Source organism: Doryrhamphus excisus, linkage group LG2 (assembly GCF_037039965.1).
Source record: "Doryrhamphus excisus strain RoL-2023G ecotype Guam linkage group LG2, RoL_Dexc_Guam_v1.1, whole genome shotgun sequence".
In the NCBI taxonomy this organism is placed as follows: domain Eukaryota; kingdom Metazoa; phylum Chordata; class Actinopteri; order Syngnathiformes; family Syngnathidae; genus Doryrhamphus; species Doryrhamphus excisus.
In genome coordinates this window covers 28,279,560-28,297,250 of record NC_136358.1, presented here as the reverse complement: position 1 = coordinate 28,297,250, position 17,691 = coordinate 28,279,560, and the positions used below count along the sequence as shown (strand labels likewise).

The 17,691-nt window shown below is 40.9% G+C and overlaps 1 protein-coding gene across 1 annotated transcript in view; it reads left to right on the top strand.

The window, feature by feature from the left end:
* The first annotated feature begins 1,993 nt into the window (after positions 1-1,993).
* The window catches only part of raraa (retinoic acid receptor, alpha a), a 155,313-nt gene continuing 139,615 nt past the window's right edge, over positions 1,994-17,691 (top strand). The window contains exon 1 of the mRNA XM_078789062.1: positions 1,994-2,290. The gene's annotated coding sequence lies outside the window, so the exon portion shown is untranslated. The remainder of the gene's footprint in view (positions 2,291-17,691) is intronic.

Sequence of the window (17,691 nt, the reverse complement as noted above, 5' to 3'; positions counted from 1 at the left end):
TGGTTAGCGCGCAAGAGACCCGAGTTCAATTCCACCCTCGGCTATCTCTGTGTGGAGTTTGCATGTTCTCCTGCGTGGGTTTTCTCCGGGTACTCCGGTTTCCTCCCACATTCCAAAAACATGCTAGGCTAATTAGCAACTCCAAATTGTCCATAGGTATGAATGTGAGTGTGAATGGTTGTTTGTCTATATGTGCCCTGGGATTGGCTGGCCACCAGTCCAGGGTGTACCCCAATTCTCGTCCGAAGACAGCTGGGATAGGCTCCAGCACCCCCGTGACCCTCGTGAGGATAAGCGGTAGAAAGTGAATGAATGTTCAAAAGAATTATTTGATATTTTTATATAGCTTTTCGATCCATGAGCGAGAAGAATATCAGCAAAAGAAGCCAAAATAGCATCAGCGAACATCGACTCTACCCCGACTCTTGCCTGAAGACAGCTGGGATAGGCTCCAGCACCCCCTGTGACCCTTGTGAGGATAAGCGGTAGAAAATAAATGAATGAAATACTGTTTGGTAAGGGATCCATTAGAGCCTTAGTTATTATTATCTCTAAGGCACATGTACTCACAAATGACTGTGTTGCTGCTCTCAAAGTAAACACGCTTGACATGTGATACATATAAGGTAAACATGACACACCTAAACACATTTATGCATGTGTCGGTAGTTATTTAAAAAAACTGCATGCTTAAAAATTGCACACTTGCAAGTATATACTATAAAAAGACAAAGGCTGAAAATCGCACAGCACAGTCTGTGATGGTAGGATATTTTAAGCTTTAATGGCCCTCTCGGTGGGACATGGGGGCACAGTCACGCAACGGAGGAGGGACCAGGTTGTTTCATATTTAATATGAAACATATCCTTATTTGTGTTTGAATAAAGCCAGATACCCTGCTGTTCCACAATGATCATTTCTTGGCTTTTGGATCCATGCAGATGAGGAAAAAAAAAAAAAAACAGGGGGGCGGGGACACTTACCGTAAGAAAGCCTCCCACTGATTTTATTCATTTGGGTTCAAGCCATCAGAACTACCCTAGGACTTTTTTTTTCCGACATGGATGTTGTCACTGCAAAACATGTTCAGCTTTCCAACATGACCCACAGTGCAATGCGCACAGAAATAGCTGCAATTTACTTTGCTTGTAACACCGACTGCAACCTAATTAAAGTGGTATTGACCCAAATATAATATGGTATTTTTTCCAGGAATTAATCTGGCACACATGGGAGAGAGGAGCAGAGAAACAATGGTAATGGTTTAATTTCATTTGAACATGCATCAGATTACAATTGAATGCATCCCATAATCAGTTCCCAGTTCCACATGTCCAAAAGGAGTAGCAAGAAGCAAAGCTTATTAAATCCTACCCCTCCATCTGGTACTTTTACAATAAGTAACTGTTACATTTGTTCACTTCCTGCTTTCATAATAAACGATAAATCAATTGTCTTTGGGCTTGTTTTTCAAACACTTTTGAATTGGTTTACAATAATAATAATACATTTTATTTGTATAGCATTTTTCAAAATACTCAAAGACACTTTACAGAAGAATGGAGTTGAATAAAAGCAAGTTTAGTCGTTTAGTTTTTACACCACACTTTTTTTTTAAACACTTGAGATCATCTGCAATGACTGGGTGTTGGAAATCAAACCCACCCTGTCTGCACAAAAGGCAGCATAGTGTAGCATTACGCCACCAGGGTATAGCCCAGACCACAAGTATGAACTCAGCTTTAGCAGTTATAAAGATAATTTTAAGGTAATAGTAGTTCATGAAGCAGAATGATTCAATTATTATTGAAAAAAAAAATTGTCTTAAAAAAGTTATCCTAAAAAAAAATTGTGGTCGTCTTATATTCTGGCCAATACGTGAATAAAAAATAAGCTTTGTTGCATTGAACTGCACATCTGGATGAGGAGCAGTCCACTCATCCACTGGCCTCCGTGAGAGGAAAGAGGCGGGGCTTAACGCCGGGGTTGAGCTTTCAGAGCCGGAGAGCGTCTCCGATGGTTGCCAGCCGGAGAGACGCGCCAAACTTGCCGCTCTCTGAACGCCGCTCGCCGGCTCTCACCCTTACCCTACCGCGGTACCGGGCTTTGCCGGCCGGTTGTCGTTTCAACCCCGCGAGGACACATCCACCGCGGCTTGGCGGATAAGGGGAAAGTTTGAGGAGACAACGGGGGGACGCCGAGGAGACAGCTGCGTGACTGAACTTCCACCCAAGCAGCCCGAGGGGACCAGGCGGACGGGGAGAAGGAGGAGGAGCTAACAGGTTTCAGGTAGTACTGACTTATGTCAACGTTTGACAACACGCGGCCATTAACGGCACTGGCGTCATCCGCTATACTTAATGACAGCGACGTGCCACTTATTATAGCGTATATATTTTCAACCTTTACTACGAGCGTGAGGAGGTATCGCGAGAGGCAACGCACCGACACCTTAAAGTTGACCATAGAGATACATCAACAGTTGAGTTTTAATGGCTGTTTCGAAGCACTTTGCACATAACATTTGACGATAAGAGCTCGAATTGAAGACTAACCTTACAACCAATTTTAAGCTGTGTCTTTTCAAATAAAAAAAATAGATTAGTTTATTTGTAAGGGACAATGCAACTTCATAAAACACATGCTAATTCACGAGTTAGCCAAGAGGCTAATTCACTTAGCCAAGAGGCTAACTCATCCCCCGGCCGTGAAATGCTGGACTCCGATGTGGACGTTTACAACCGTTTAGAAATAATTCACATTATTTTGCCATTAAAGAAACTATATCAGCACCATTTTCTTGCTTAGAATTGGGATACAATTTTGCCCCGTCATTCCCAATCCGTATGTGAAACATGAACACACATTTCTTTCCCTTTTCTGTGCATTGTAGCACGGGAAAACTAGCTATATTATATAAGCTAGCTAACAATGGATGTCATGGGAAAATACCTATTTTGACGCTAAAGCCCTCACACAAAAAAGCATATTAACCCAGCTACAGTGATATTATTATTATTATTGTAGCAGCTAGCACGTGGACTAACACGTTCGCGTTGCTAACCGCTAGTCGGAAGAGTGGATACCTAGCTCTCAATTTCACTACAAAGACGCGACAAGATGCTTGTTTGCCGTTAGCATTTTGTACCTGAGGACTGGAGCACACGTCTCGTGCTGGAAGATACAGCCTTCCAAAGGAGATCGGATATCGTAAGTGTTGTCGTTGACAGAACTAGCGTATGTGAAGTATGTGTATCAATGCGGCTAGGAAATAAGTTTTGGTATGTGTTTTAAATCGTCAAAACACGGCAAGATAATGCAACTATGGCATGTTATCATCAATGTACTTGTTAATACATGATCACAGCATGTATAGCAAACCATGCAACGTTGGTCGAGGGCTTCATAGTCGAAATAGATCTAAATGTAGCTTTGTTAGCTAGCTTATATTAACTGTTTTCCTCCTGTTAAAATGCACAGAAAAGAGAAATAAATATTGGATTGTGAATGATGGACAAAATTCCCCAAAAAGTGCAGTTCCTCTTTAAGGTTACAGGTGATTGATAGGTCACAGCTACAGGTTACTTCATCCATGAAATTAAAATTCGAACCCCAGGACACACTCAACTTGTGTAAGTCATAACTGGTGTAACTTCTTTCTATGTTATGTAACCTTGAAAATAATGGTGGTCATTTGGTGTCGGCGGTATCCTTTGAGATATTTTTGTGCAAAAGATCCAAATCCCAATTACAGGCAATTTGTTAACACCCTGTATGAACCCTGCCAATGTGTCAGCATCCTTTTAAGTGAAACGTCAGCGACTGATTTTACCCTGCAGCGTTACAAACCTTACAGTTATCTTGTAAAAATGCTGTCTTGTAAAAACCCTTCAGATTATAGTTTGCAGGGAGTTTATTAGGATTCATTGAAGGCCGTAACAAGTGTAAATGTTGTGTTGACACGCATCATCTAACTTTGTTTCATGCATTTTGATATTTGATTTATTTATTGAATTGTTATTTTTTTCACGCGACATGCTAAATGACACCTCAGCCCACTTCCTCTTTTGCAAACGTGCCCTTTTTCCTCTGACAACCTGTGACATTCAGATACAAGATGCAGTTGACAGCTTGTCATATTTTGGGAAGTTTACTATGTTTGAGGGTTTTCCCACCCTGACACCTCAATTGTGGGTGTGATTCGTAGTCACGATGTGCCATTGCTGTAACTGTGAAAGCCTGCAGATTGTTAGATAGCGTGCATTACAGCAGATAAACTCGTATCAGTTGGAATGGCCGATATGTTTGTTATTGTGGTTGTGGTTTGCAATGGTGTAGATCTGCACTGCGTCATACTGAGAGGTGTTTCTAAACTTTTCACCTTCTCAAGTTAGGTGAACAAGCTGTGTAAACATGTCTCGGTGTGATGCATTGCAGTTTACACCGCTGCGTACAGTGGGCATCGATTCTGCAGCATCGATGGGAACTGAGTTTGTTCGAATATTTTTGTTTTGACGCCTCTTCCCTAAAAAAAAAAAAAGTGGTCGGCTCAGTGAAACATTTGCAACACAATGCTATCATGACCGACATGATTAATGTTCACACGATGATGATGCACTACGTCGGGCTTCCTCTAAGAATTCAAACCGGAATCATTCAAATTCAAATGATGCCCAATCCTAATTATAATGCAGTTGAAATTAATATTGTGGCTGGTCAGTGTATTGTTTTGTCTGTTTTTGTATTTTTTTTAGTAAAAAAAAAGTGACAATATTTTGCAGAATAGAGTTGTTATTAGAATTAAAAAGTTTAGATTTTTTTTGTTTTGCCGATATTATATATACAAATATAAAACGAGAAAAAAATCATAACATGAGGAAAAAAATTCAAAAATAATATTGCAATATGAGAAAAAATGTAGACCTAGAGAGATAGAATAAATTAATTACTATGATGGGAAAATAGCATGATTTTTTATTTTTGCTTAGTTTTTATTGATTTTGAAGGCCGTAGAACAAAGGTATAAAACTGCCGTAATGACATTATTTTAACTGAATAAAGATTTAATATTAAGAAAATATAGTTTAAAATAATAAAGTCTTGATATCATGAGTATTTTTTTTAGCATTTTTTCATAAATAAAGTGTATTTTTTTTAGCATTTTTTCATAAATAAAGTGTAATAAAATTATGAATTTAGTTTTTACAAGACTAAAGTCTCAACATTTAGAGAAAATGTCATAATATATAGTGATAATATATATCACTATATATATATAGTTAGCTATATTTTTGAGTAATATATAATTCTACAGTATTTTCTCATAATATTACAAATCCATTTTATTACACTTGCAGCGGGAGGTTGTTCCTCTCTGGGTGCCAGCTATGAGCGCCTGCACGCCTCGGTTATCACATTCAACTAACTGTGTCATCAGAGCGGCGGCTACGTCACGCCGAGCGGCGCCCACTCTTGTCTTCCTGTTGCCCTGCCATGTCGCTCTGTGTTCACCACTGGACACTCCTTTTTTTTTTTAAACACACAAGAAGTGAGTCAGTCACTCTCTGCTGTCATCATATTTATCTTCTCCCCCTCATCTCTCTTGGCACAAATCTCACCGATGAAAGGCGATGACATTGCAAGGCATTGTTGTGCAGCTTGAACTTGTTAGTGTAAAAAAAAGGAAGCCTTTGCTTGAAACCGTTTCATCAACTGGCGCTAAAGTTTGGATGAGCCCTTCTGTGGAAAAGCCCTCTTTCATAGTGACAGGTGGTTTGGTTTAATTTGGCCTGCAGTGGTCGGAATGTCTTCTCGCCACACCGCTCGCCCGCTTTTGACGAGGCGGGCTGCCTCCCAAAGCTGTGGCGATGCAGCACAAACACACCGAGCATTGACAGGTGAGACATGCTCCCCACAGACGTGTCACCCAGAGCTTGTTTAATGGTAAACACCTCCATCCAATGCTACCCCCACGCTGTCAAAATGTTGCTATTTTGGGACATCGTTCGTAGTGTGTGTGTGTGTGTGTGTCACACTGCGGATTGCTATCTTTTAAAAATGCAAACCGATGTTGGCTTGTCGTAATGTAAAGTCATTTATCAGTGATACCGTTCCGAGACACTGCATGTTCGATATATATAACAAAATAAACTCATCCCAGGCAGTGGACGTTGCAAAACCGTTACAAACTGCTATTGTACGTAAAGTAGGGTGCATCAAATTTGAATGGGAAATTTTAATTTCATAATATCAATTTGGCTGGCATTTCATTTTTTTCTAATGAACATAAAAATGCAAAAATTGGAGGAAATCCATTGAGATTTAGGGGTGTCACCTCACACGTAAACTTTTGTAAAATTTCGGAAAATGTGCAATTTCTAGTCTAATTGCCAAAAAGTTGACCTGGAAATGTTGAGTAGAATGAACTTCTATACAACATCTTTTTTTTAATAGGATTATTAAAGTAAATATATTTGTTTTCTCTTTGGGCAGATTGGGTTTTTCTCAGAATTCAACTTTCAAGATTCTCCATTCATTTGTTGTATTGACAAAATGAATGGCAGTAAATGGGACATGTTCACATGGCCTTACCCTGAATTTTATGTAGCAGTGATTATTTGTATTTTATTGTAAACACAATAGTAGCAATAGTAAGATATTTAAATAACAATTCATGGCGACCATTGAGCACTGTTCACCACTTCATTCCACAAAAACAGATGTATGGTGGCACCCCTAAATAATAAATAATGTATTGGAAAAATATTTTGTATTTGTTGTACTTTTAGTACCCAGCCATATAAAAATTCAATAATTGTGTTTTTTTGATGCACACTAACGTATAGAAACAGAAATGAAGCTAAACAACAACAATAAAGCAAAACGTCACACAGCATTGAACGCATCAGTCAATACAAGTCCATATAAGGAGACAATGTATCCAAGACAGGACTGAGGGCAGCGCTGCAGCAAAGTGGAGACTATGGAGTGTAACAATTCAGCCTCACACTGATCAGCTGGCCTTGCTGTAAATGGAACAGGACGGACTTTGTCGGGAGTAAGTAGAAATAAATTGCTGTATTACAGTGGTTTGGCTGGTGGTGTCCGATGACGTAGTCATGGCCTCAGGGACCGGGGGTGGGTGGGTAGGGGGGGTGAGTGTGGGAAAAGCAAGAGGGAAGAAGGGTGGGAGCTGATACCAAGAGAATGTAGCTGCAGTCGAGTGGGATTTTTTTTTTTTTTTTTTTTTTTTTTGGAAGGGGAGTCGAGTCTGTGATGTTGAGATGTGAGAGCTCCACTCATGTTGGCCGGCGGCAGTTGGGCAGACTGGCTTGTGAATACTGATTTTCCCCTTTTTTTGTTTGTGTGTATTTTTCACCGCTGCCGCCGTTACGCACATTTCTCGCGTCATGACCGTCCACGTAAGGGTTAAATCTCCTCCCTTTTTATGGCTTTGATGGTATTAAATAATCTTTACGTGTCAAGAGTGCATAGCTGCCAGTGTTCGTGTCAGCAGAGCGAGAGCGCAATTAGGTCAGGGTGGTAGAATAACACGGTTTCATCCCGTCCTTAAAGCAGCAGGGCACCTCACTTCAACTCGCTACTCTTTATATTCACCTCCAGCCTTCTGAGGGAGACTTTCAAAGAGGTCTGAGGCCTGTGGGGATATCTAAGCACTCTGAGAGGGAAAAAAAAACCTTGTCTTTCCAAGGAATGAACATTGATTGATCTTTAGAATGTAAATGTATTTTTGGCCGTTCGTTTTGCATTCTTCTCAATACTTTACAAATAAAACTTGGATGTACGGTAGAGTAGTCGGTGTACAGTTTGTGAAGCAGTGTAGATTTACTGTTACCTGAAAATAAGTGGAAAAATTGGAAACGTGGAGACGGAAATGTTGTGTAAATATGATAATTAAGATAAAATATGATCAATAATGAATATTTTTTTATGAATGGAAAAGTGTGCTTCAGTGACCTTTGTTGTGATTGTGAGTGGGCTGCACGGCATGGAGTGGTTAGCGCGCGGATCTCACAGCTAGAGACCCAAGTTCGATTCCACCCTCAGCTATCTCTGTGTGGAGTTTGCATGTTCTCCCCGTGCATGCGTGGGTTTTCTCCGGGTACTCCGGTTTCCTCCCACATTCCAAAAACATGCTAGGTTAATTGGACACTCCAATTGGTCCATCCATAGGTATGAATGTGAGTGTGAATGGTTGTTTGTCTATATGTGCCCTGTGATTGGCTGGCCACCAGTCCAGGGTGTACCCCGCCTCTCGCCCGAAGACAGCTGGGATAGGCTCCAGCACCCCCGGCGTACAATGCAATGCGTTAGAATATAGACATGAAGAATTTAGCAAAAAAAGCTAACATGCTAACTGTTAGCATTCTACCGCCCAGCAAGATGGCACTGTATTGCGAAAGTGCAAGACTGTCATGCCATATCTGTTTTAGCCTTTTAAACTGAGGAAATTAGCTAAAATGCTAACTATTAGCTTTGTAGCATCAATGTACATATAGGCCTTGAAACACGAGTAAAAAAAAAGGCCAAATGCTAACATACTAACAATTAGCATGGTAGCACTTAGCAAGTGGCAAAAGTGCCAAGGCAGATCAGGACCGGAGCCAAAACGGATCGAATCTAAAATATGTTAAATCGCTGCATGGCTAATTTCTTTATGGGTCAAATGTTTTTTATCTGAAGGCTTTCTGCCTTCAGATATCGACACATGTTGCACATTTCATCGCAATACTTTTTCTCTGATGTCACTGCGAGCGGAGTACTCTCATTATATCCTATTGTGAGATAGTCAGTGATTCCATAAATCATAACAAATCCCTGTTTTTTATAACGATTTCCTCTCTATTACAGAATGACTTTATCAAACAGCCATATTTATAGCTGGAGGCGGCTTGCGTACACAAATTAGAAGCGGAGTTGACAAGATAAAAGGTGCTAGATAATTCCCATGTAGCTTCATCAGATAAAACTGCATCCATTTAGTGAAAGCCGAGTCAAAGCTCATCAATACGACGTGGCTTTTTCCTTCTGTAATCTTTCCTCTGCATGTCTCATGATAAAGTGTCCCAGAATGGATCATTGCTGGTGATATTTTAAGTTCTTCACGATGTTAATTTGCCTCAAGAATCAGGCCACATTTCGTCTTCGTTTTTTTTTTTTTTTTTTTCTTTCCTAATGAGGTTGAGATAAAGACCCATATAATGCATTATCCTTTTATTGATTGGGAGTGGCCTTTATGTAATAAATTGCTTTGGCTGACCTTGAAATCATTGACACATTTATTTGCGTTGAGTTGTTGTATCGCTTTTCCGTCAGTAGAACAGATCCTCTCACGAAACACGACGCGGTATGCGAATAATGATGAATCTTTGGCTTTGTGTGTCTGTTAGTTATGCTCTCACATGGCATGTGTAATAGTTTTTCGGCATGGACTGTTGTTGTTTTGAGATTCATTGAAAGTCATTCGGCACGTGAAGGGCCCATGTCGCAATGTTACAGAGTCAAAACTGTCCCTGCACAGTCGGGCGGTCTCCCGGCTTGACGGCTGACATTTCCACTGAAAGAAATCTATTGTTTGTCCTTAATCTCCTTCCGACCCATAAAACAATAGTATCAATTGCTTCCACAGTGTGCAGAGTGAGCCGCTGGCTGGCTGGTTCTGTTAGCAAGCCCACCGGGCATCCGAGCAGTCAACCGGGCCTGGTCCCAGTCATTTCTCTCTGATGCCAGAAGACACTATTATCATCCGCATCATCTGTATCGGCATCGAACCGTCCAATACACATACGCACTGAGACTACAAATACAACAAATCGAACCGTAACACAAACGTATCAAACCAAACCGTGAATTTTGTGTCCATTGCACCCTTTAATGCAGGGGTCTCAAACTCAATTTACCTGGGGGCCACTGGAGCTAGGGTCTGGGCAAGGCTGGGCCGCATCAGGGTTTCCAAAAAAAAAAAAAAAACGTGTTTATTAAAAACAGAAAAATATACAAACTTTTTCAGTGCTTTGGTTCCGATTTTCTACCATAAAAGCTCTGATAAAACATTCCACTGTTCTCAAATATCTTAATTTTTATTTTTCTGCACAAAATAAGATGAAAAATAAATAAAGAAAATCAATCAGTAATAAATAAATATAATAATAATAAAAACTTAAGAAAGCACATATAGTTGGTGGGTAGACAAATGATTTTTTTCAGATTAAAATGAACAAAGCATTATTAGAGCCCTGTAGACATGACAAAACACGACTATAGTCACATTTATACTCTTTTTATTTACAACATATTGCGCAACTGCAGAGTCTTGAGACACATGCTAACTCGCAAACTAGACAGCTAGCGACCTAAACGGTAGCCTTCAAGTTATTTCCTTTAAACTTAAATAGCCAAAAACTTACCACTTCCACACGGATAGGCAGGATAACTATTAACAGTTATTTAACCTTTAACATGAACATGAATCAAACGTAATAATTTTTTCTGGGTACATGATACCATACAGCATCCATATCAAACTTTAAACTTTCATATCAAGGGCCTCAAACTAGTGTCCTGCGGGCCACATTTGGCCCGCGGGCCGCGTGTTTGAGACCCCTGCTTTAATGTATATTTTTTATTTTCCGGGGGAGATGATAAAGTACCTTCCCCAACTTAATGAATGGTCTGGGTTCTATTTCCCTTTATTTTCCCCAGGACACTGCCATTAACGTTGACAGATGATATGTTCTTTTACTCAAACAGTCATCCTGAGTGCACCGTCACTTGGAAATTGGATTTGCACTGCCTTTTGCGTCTCACCTATCCTGCATCTCTCCATTTTCTCTTCATCCTCCTTAATCCTGTTGCTCCCTCTCAGTCGGCACAGAGGGACACGCTGTTAATATTCCTTTTTAGAGCCGCGCTGTACTGCCGAGTTGACCCGCTGCTGCTGTGAGTCAGACCATTAGGCCGTGATGCTGGACTGGGCAGTCCATTTTGGAGCGTTTCAAAAGTAGTCGTGTGAGTCGTTTTTATATGGAAACAATAGGTGGGGCAACAAGCGCTTATGTACCAAAAAACTGCAGTACTCTGTTAGTGCTTTACTATTTCCTTGACATTGTTATAATGATATTTGATATATGGGATTTCCAATGTAAATGAACATTGAGCTAGCGCATTTCCTTTAATGCATTTTGTTTATGTTAAATATCACAGAAAAGTATTTATGTCATACCATTCTTTTTAGATGTTTTAGATCAGGGGTCTCAAACACGCGGCCCGCGGGCCAATTGTGGCCCGCAGGACACTAATTTGAGGCCCCCGCCTTGATATGAAAGTTTAATGTTAGTGCGGCCTGCGATATGGATGCTGTATGGTATCATGTACCCAGAAAAAAATTATTACGTTTGATTAAAGTTCATGTTAAAGGTTAAATAACTGTTAATAGTTATCCTCCCTATTCGTGTGGAAGTGGTAAGTTTTTGGCTATTTAAATTTAAAGGAAATAACTTGAAGACTACCGTTTAGGTCGCTAGCTCTCTAGTTTTGCGAGTTAGCATGTGTCTCAAGACCCTGCAGTTGCGCAATATGTTGTAAATAAAAGTATAAATGTGACTATAGTCGTGTCTACAGGGCTCTAATAATGCTTTGTTCATTTTAATCTGAAAAAAATAATTTGTCTACCCACCAACTATATGTGTTTTTATTATTTGCCGTTTTATTATTATTATTATTATTATATTTGTTTAGGTGTTGTGTATGTATGTGTGTATATGTATGAATATGTGTATGTATTCTGCATGTATACTATGTAAGTATATAAATAGATATTGTAAGTGTAAATGTGAGATACATTAATGTAACATAGTATGCATGTCTGAAATAAATTAAAAAGAAAGAAGGGAAAGATGTAGATATGATCATGTTTTTGGGGGTTCGGCAACCAGAAAAAGAACACAACCATCCTTTTTAATATACAACGGAATTTGAGATTTGGCTCGCGTGTTGAGGAGGAATTGCCAAGGAAAAGATTCTCATCGTCTGCGCCCTAATATACTCCATCTTTCAAAATCCTGTAAAAGACCTTGCAAAAACATTACACACAAAACTCCAAACTAGTATATTGGCTGTGCACAGAAGCCCAAAGCATCCCATCACTGATTCCAGTGGAACAGACCCCTCCCTCTATTGTCCCCCCCTGTGTGGGAGTATGGCAGTTGACTGTGTGTATTACCCAGCTGGTGCTGTTGCAGCTGCTTGCACATTAGCTCAAGTTGCTAGCCACATTTATCAGTGCGAAGTGAAAACCACGGCAGGCGAGCGTGGTTGTGATGGTGGTGGGGGTGGCGGGTGGAGATAATGGTCCCGAACAATGATAATAGCGTGCTAGCTGCGGCAGCGAGAACGTCGTATGTGGCGCAGCCCACAGTATTCGTCCTCTTACTGCACTGCTGCCTTGGCTGGTGATCGTCAAGACTATAAAGCTAGCAAGCCACTTATTTAGTCTGTGTGGGCTGTCATCATAGAGCAGTCAGACTCAGTGAGGAGCCATCAGGCCTTATCACTGTCATGTTGCACTGCAGAGCCCGTTGCATGGCTGGATTTCTCCGCTTGCAGCTTGGGGAGGCGAATGGCACGCCTGAATACTTACTTCATAATCATTCCTGGTGTGTGGTGGTCCCGGAAAAGGCGGGGTACATTTGTGTACCTTGAAGCAGTCTGGGCTTCCAGTTCTCCAAAACAGACAGCACCGTTATTTTATTTTGCACCAATATCATTTCCATTTTTCCGGTGCTTTTTGCGGCGCAGTAATAATTCTGTAATATGGCGCATCAGGCGGCATATGGCTGCCATCGATGATCAACAGTCGCCATAAAGAGGTGACGGCACTATGCAAATGTCTTCATGCTAATGGTGTTGTAATGTAATGAAGTGTGTTGAATATGACCAATAATGAGTTGTGGTTATTGAGTGTTGATGACTTCTTCACAGTCTCGCCTTTTGTTGTTTTCAATATCACACACACACACACAGGTTTCTTGTTCTCGCTTCACGGACCCCCTTCAGTACAAACCATCTCTCCAACATTGATATATGAAGATTACACTTTTGTTGATTCATGACACCGGCAGAAAAGAGGATATTGATCAATATCTGGAGAAGTTGCTGAGTGAAATTGTGAAATGAAATTGGGCAGAACTGAGACAGATGCGTCGCAGTAAATTAAACAAGCAGTCCTGTCTGCTAGTGTGACAGCACAATGGTGATTAGGGTTTCATGCGAGCTGCCCTACATTATTTATAGCTGCGCCGAGGCCCTGTCTGCAGTTGAATAGACCCACACAGTCCATTGACCGGGCGCATTACAGGAGGCAGCCTGGTAGCAAGAGGGAGCTTCAAAATGGCTTTATTTGCTCACGCCGAGGTGCATTTTCATCTAAATGAAGGTGGAGGCCCCGAGTGTGTTGTTTCCAGACCTTACATGTATGAAATGAGTTGACTCTGTTTCGATCAGACTCTGTGCTTCAGGGGGATTTAACTTCTAGTCAGTCAGTATTTCGTGTCAAATTTCTGTGGCTTTCATGTGTTCTAAATGTTACTTTTTAAAATTTGGATTTTCATAAAGGAGTCCTCATGGATGTGATACCACGCCATGGATGACGGATTTGGAAAAAGACAGGCTTTGCTACACATCTTTAATAAAAAAAAAAACACGTTCCCCATAACGACAGACCGTAAACATGGTTGATACCATCTTTACACAGCAACCTTTATACTGTCTTTTTTGCTGTTAAGACCCACTATGCAGCCTCACTGCCTTCATATATCCGCGGGGATCTACGATCGCTACGTGTAGCAAAAGGGTGGTCAAAGCTAACAGCTGCTCCCGAGTGTAAACAATGGAGAAAACGGCAAAGTACAACCGTATTAAGATTAACATCAATTGCTTAAGGGCTCGGTATGGCACAAAAATAAACTATTAAACATAAAAAAAACACTTTAACTAGCTTGTACTTGGGCGACGCCATCTTGAAACATGAGACCTCCCCATCAAATCCAGTCCATGTTGATATAAACGATATACAGTAAAGTCTCGTTATATCGATATTCTCAGGAGTCGGAAAAAATACCGATATAACCGGACTATCCATATATCCGATCCTGCGCCGAACTGCATTAAAAGTGGGCGGATCTTTGATATGGCATGTAATTTTCTCCTTGAGTTCATGGATTGCGTATCTAGCATGCTTTTGTACTACAATATATTTTGTACTACAGTAAATAAAAATAAACTTACGCTGTAGTGATAACCGGTTACCGGGACATAATTCACCCCGGAACTATCGATAGGGAAGGTGTTGCCACCCGGAGGGGTAGGCGCGAGGGACGGGTGTTTTCCGCTGTGTGTGCTGCACTCTGGTGGTGGAAGTGTGAAAAATAAAGTTGACTGGAAGCAGCCGTTCTCCGTGTTCTTTTTTGGTATTGAAATCCTTAAGCAAAGATTGATTTAAGCTGCTTTTGTATCGATATAAGCAGACCAAATTGGCTGGCGGGAGATGAAAAGGGCATCGTAGTAACCGGATTATCATAATAACCGGGTATCGTACTAACGGAGCTAATTATATCATAAAAGACTAGAAATTTGCCGGGAAATGAAAATAGTATCGTAATAAGTAGTAATTCGTTTTAATCGATATAACGAGACTTTACTGTACTTGTTTTTGATATCGCCCAACCATCCATCCATCCATCCATCCATGCTCGTGCTTAACAAAAATATCGATATTTTGAAAAATATCGATATATCTACCGTTTGTGGTTGCATATGTCTATTTGAGTCGTAAGTTTTGTGTTTTGGTTGCCTGCTGTCATCCAGTAGCGTCGCAGAAGTTATGAAATTGCCGACATTTCATCGACTGTGTGTTTGTTTTTAATTATAAAAATCCTGTTGCATATGGGTTAGTCGTTTGTGACGGCATTTTTTCATTTTTCCTCGGCATCCGGCCCTCTTGAACAGAGCACCCAAAGGTGCCACACGGCTCTTGCGACCCCCTTCAGTGGGTGGAGGAGTTCTGATAGTTTTGAGCCAAGTCTGGTCCATGCTCTCCGTTGCCTTTTTGTCATTTCCTCCATGTGGATGTTAGTGTGAATGAGGCGTGGATGTGCGGGTTGCCTGTGTTCCGATACCTCGCCTGGCTTTCATTAGGCTTAAGCCTCGGCTTCAACCACAACCGAAAGTCGCTTCATCCTCCAACAATTGTTTGTCTTTTGAATGGAACCAAGTTTTAAGCCTCTCTCATGACGCATGAAATGCATGGCTTTATATTGGCACCGGCGACTATTTAAACCTGTGATCCAACCCAGGCTTTGCTCATTAAATCGTGTAAATGATGTAACGTTTTGCTGCTGCTGTGTGCCAGCACGGCATGTTTTTCCACTATTTGTCTGTGTCATAAACACAGGGGCATCTGGTTGCCAGTGGCAGACTCAGTCCTTCTTTCTTATTGGACACAGAAATGCGGCTGAAGTCTGCAGAGAGTAACTGTCTGGCTGCTCATTTAGCAGCTTTTGTAGGTATGATAAATGTTACTAATCACCTATTGGCCCCTGAGGTCAAGCCTTTTCCTGGTCACCTATCACCCCCACTCCTTCCTGCTGTCTTCTAACAGCACCCTGTGGATAGCCTTTAGCAATATTTTGTCCGCAAACCAAAACCAGACAACATAACTACTGTAACATCTATAATTAATTATTGCTCAATGTGATTAGATGCAGAAAGTCACGGCATTAAAATATTAAATATGCTATTGCGCTTAGTCAGCAGTACGTGATGCAGCATCAAACACCTTTTAGTGAGCCATGTGACAGTAAAGCTGCATAGCAGGTTCGGAAGCCCTTTTAGTCACCAAGAGTGATGCGCTAGGTCACAAGTGGATCACACAGATGGTCCGCAGTGGGGTCCACAGTGGTGCTGATATGGCAGACCCCTGGGAGGTAGAAGTCAGCAGCATAGATGGACATAAACCACATTTTTCCTCTGTAAACATTAGAAACCGGGGGTGTCACGGGACGAGACGCTACACAAAATTGGTTGTAAGAGACGAGAAAAGTACAATAAAAAATATGGCAATATATTACATTACTTTACATAATTACATTTCTACTATGTTACTGTGATAAAGAGACTGTATGATGAACAAACGGGCTCACTCCATTCATGCCGTTGTTCTATGAAACAAACACTCCATGGTGCGTACTTTAGACCGAAAAGACCGTCCTGCGATTAGACCGCTCCTGCCTCCATATTTATGATTCTGATAACAGTCTGTTGCTTCCAGTTCCATGTTAGACCGACTTCCAGATTTTCCATAATTACCTTGGAAAGAACTTTAACAACTCGACAGTGAAAGTCATTTTCAAGGGCAACCCTCTTCAGTTGAAGAGCGCATCACAGGTATCGTTTGAGCCATCAAAATGCCAAGTTTTTTTGGATCCTTTCCAGCCAACCTCTTCCCTTTTCCTTCCTCTTCCCGACTTTAATGTCCCATTTGAGACTGATTGAGCCATTTCTCGGCTAAGCTGCACAGAACAGCGCTACTTATGTAATGAAAGTACTGCTAAATGGAGCCTTGACAAATCTACTTTGTCCTTACATTGTGGCTTGACGGATTAGGCCTTTTATTGTTCAAGTATTGAAGTTGAAGTATTAGCTCCAAATAATAATTAAAACACGTCGAGGGTTTAGTAAGGTATCATGGGGCCATGTTGGGATTTTAGGTATTGTCAGCGAAGCGGTGCTGTGAAAGAGTACTTTTTTTATGACAATTCAAATTTGCATACAGATCTCCAAAAATGGGTGTCTGTGGAGTTTGGGCCGGCACCAGTTAAAATTCCTCAAGTCTTTGAGAAATGTTTTATTTGCCTTTTGCTCCCATCACACAGCGTCCAGGGAGGCTGCAATAACCAGATCACAAAGACAAAACTTTTTGTAGTTACTTTACACGTACTTTCTATAGTTCCGTGTAGGATTGTTGACTTTGACGTTGTCAGATATTTGCAGACGCTGTTTCTCTTTTTCTACTTAATATATATCGCAGCCTTTAATATCGGCCAATACATACATGTATTACTTGTGTAGTGGCGTGTAATGATGGAAAAGCCTTGATCAAGTGGAGAGAGAACAATAGTCAGCAGCAATAATAATGACAAAACGTATTGAGTTTTATTGACAATTGGCATAATGTATAGCCTCCATCAGGGTTTCCTTGTTCCCGTTACAAACAATCACTTCTTGCTGTTTTGTGGGAGTTTTCTCACGCTTTGCAAATGTGTCAAACATTGTCACGTGTTGTCAAACAACATTTGCTGTAATTCACCTACAAGGTCGGCGTCAATTCTCTGCCGCGCCGTTTCTGTTTATGCACGTTAAAGAAATGATTAACAACAAATGTCAGCAGTTACTGCAGTCAACGCTCCAATTAACGTCTCTAGTCAATTAACTGCTGTCTTCTGTAGTTGCCGTGTCAAAACACCCATCCTCACACCCACCCATCTTAAAGATATTAGCATTAAAAGTTGTTTTTATTCTTAACTCCACAAGTAGCAGTAGCATCATTCCCCGCTAAGCTGCACAAACAGTGCTACTTATATAATGAAAGTACTGCTAACAAATCTGCCACGAGT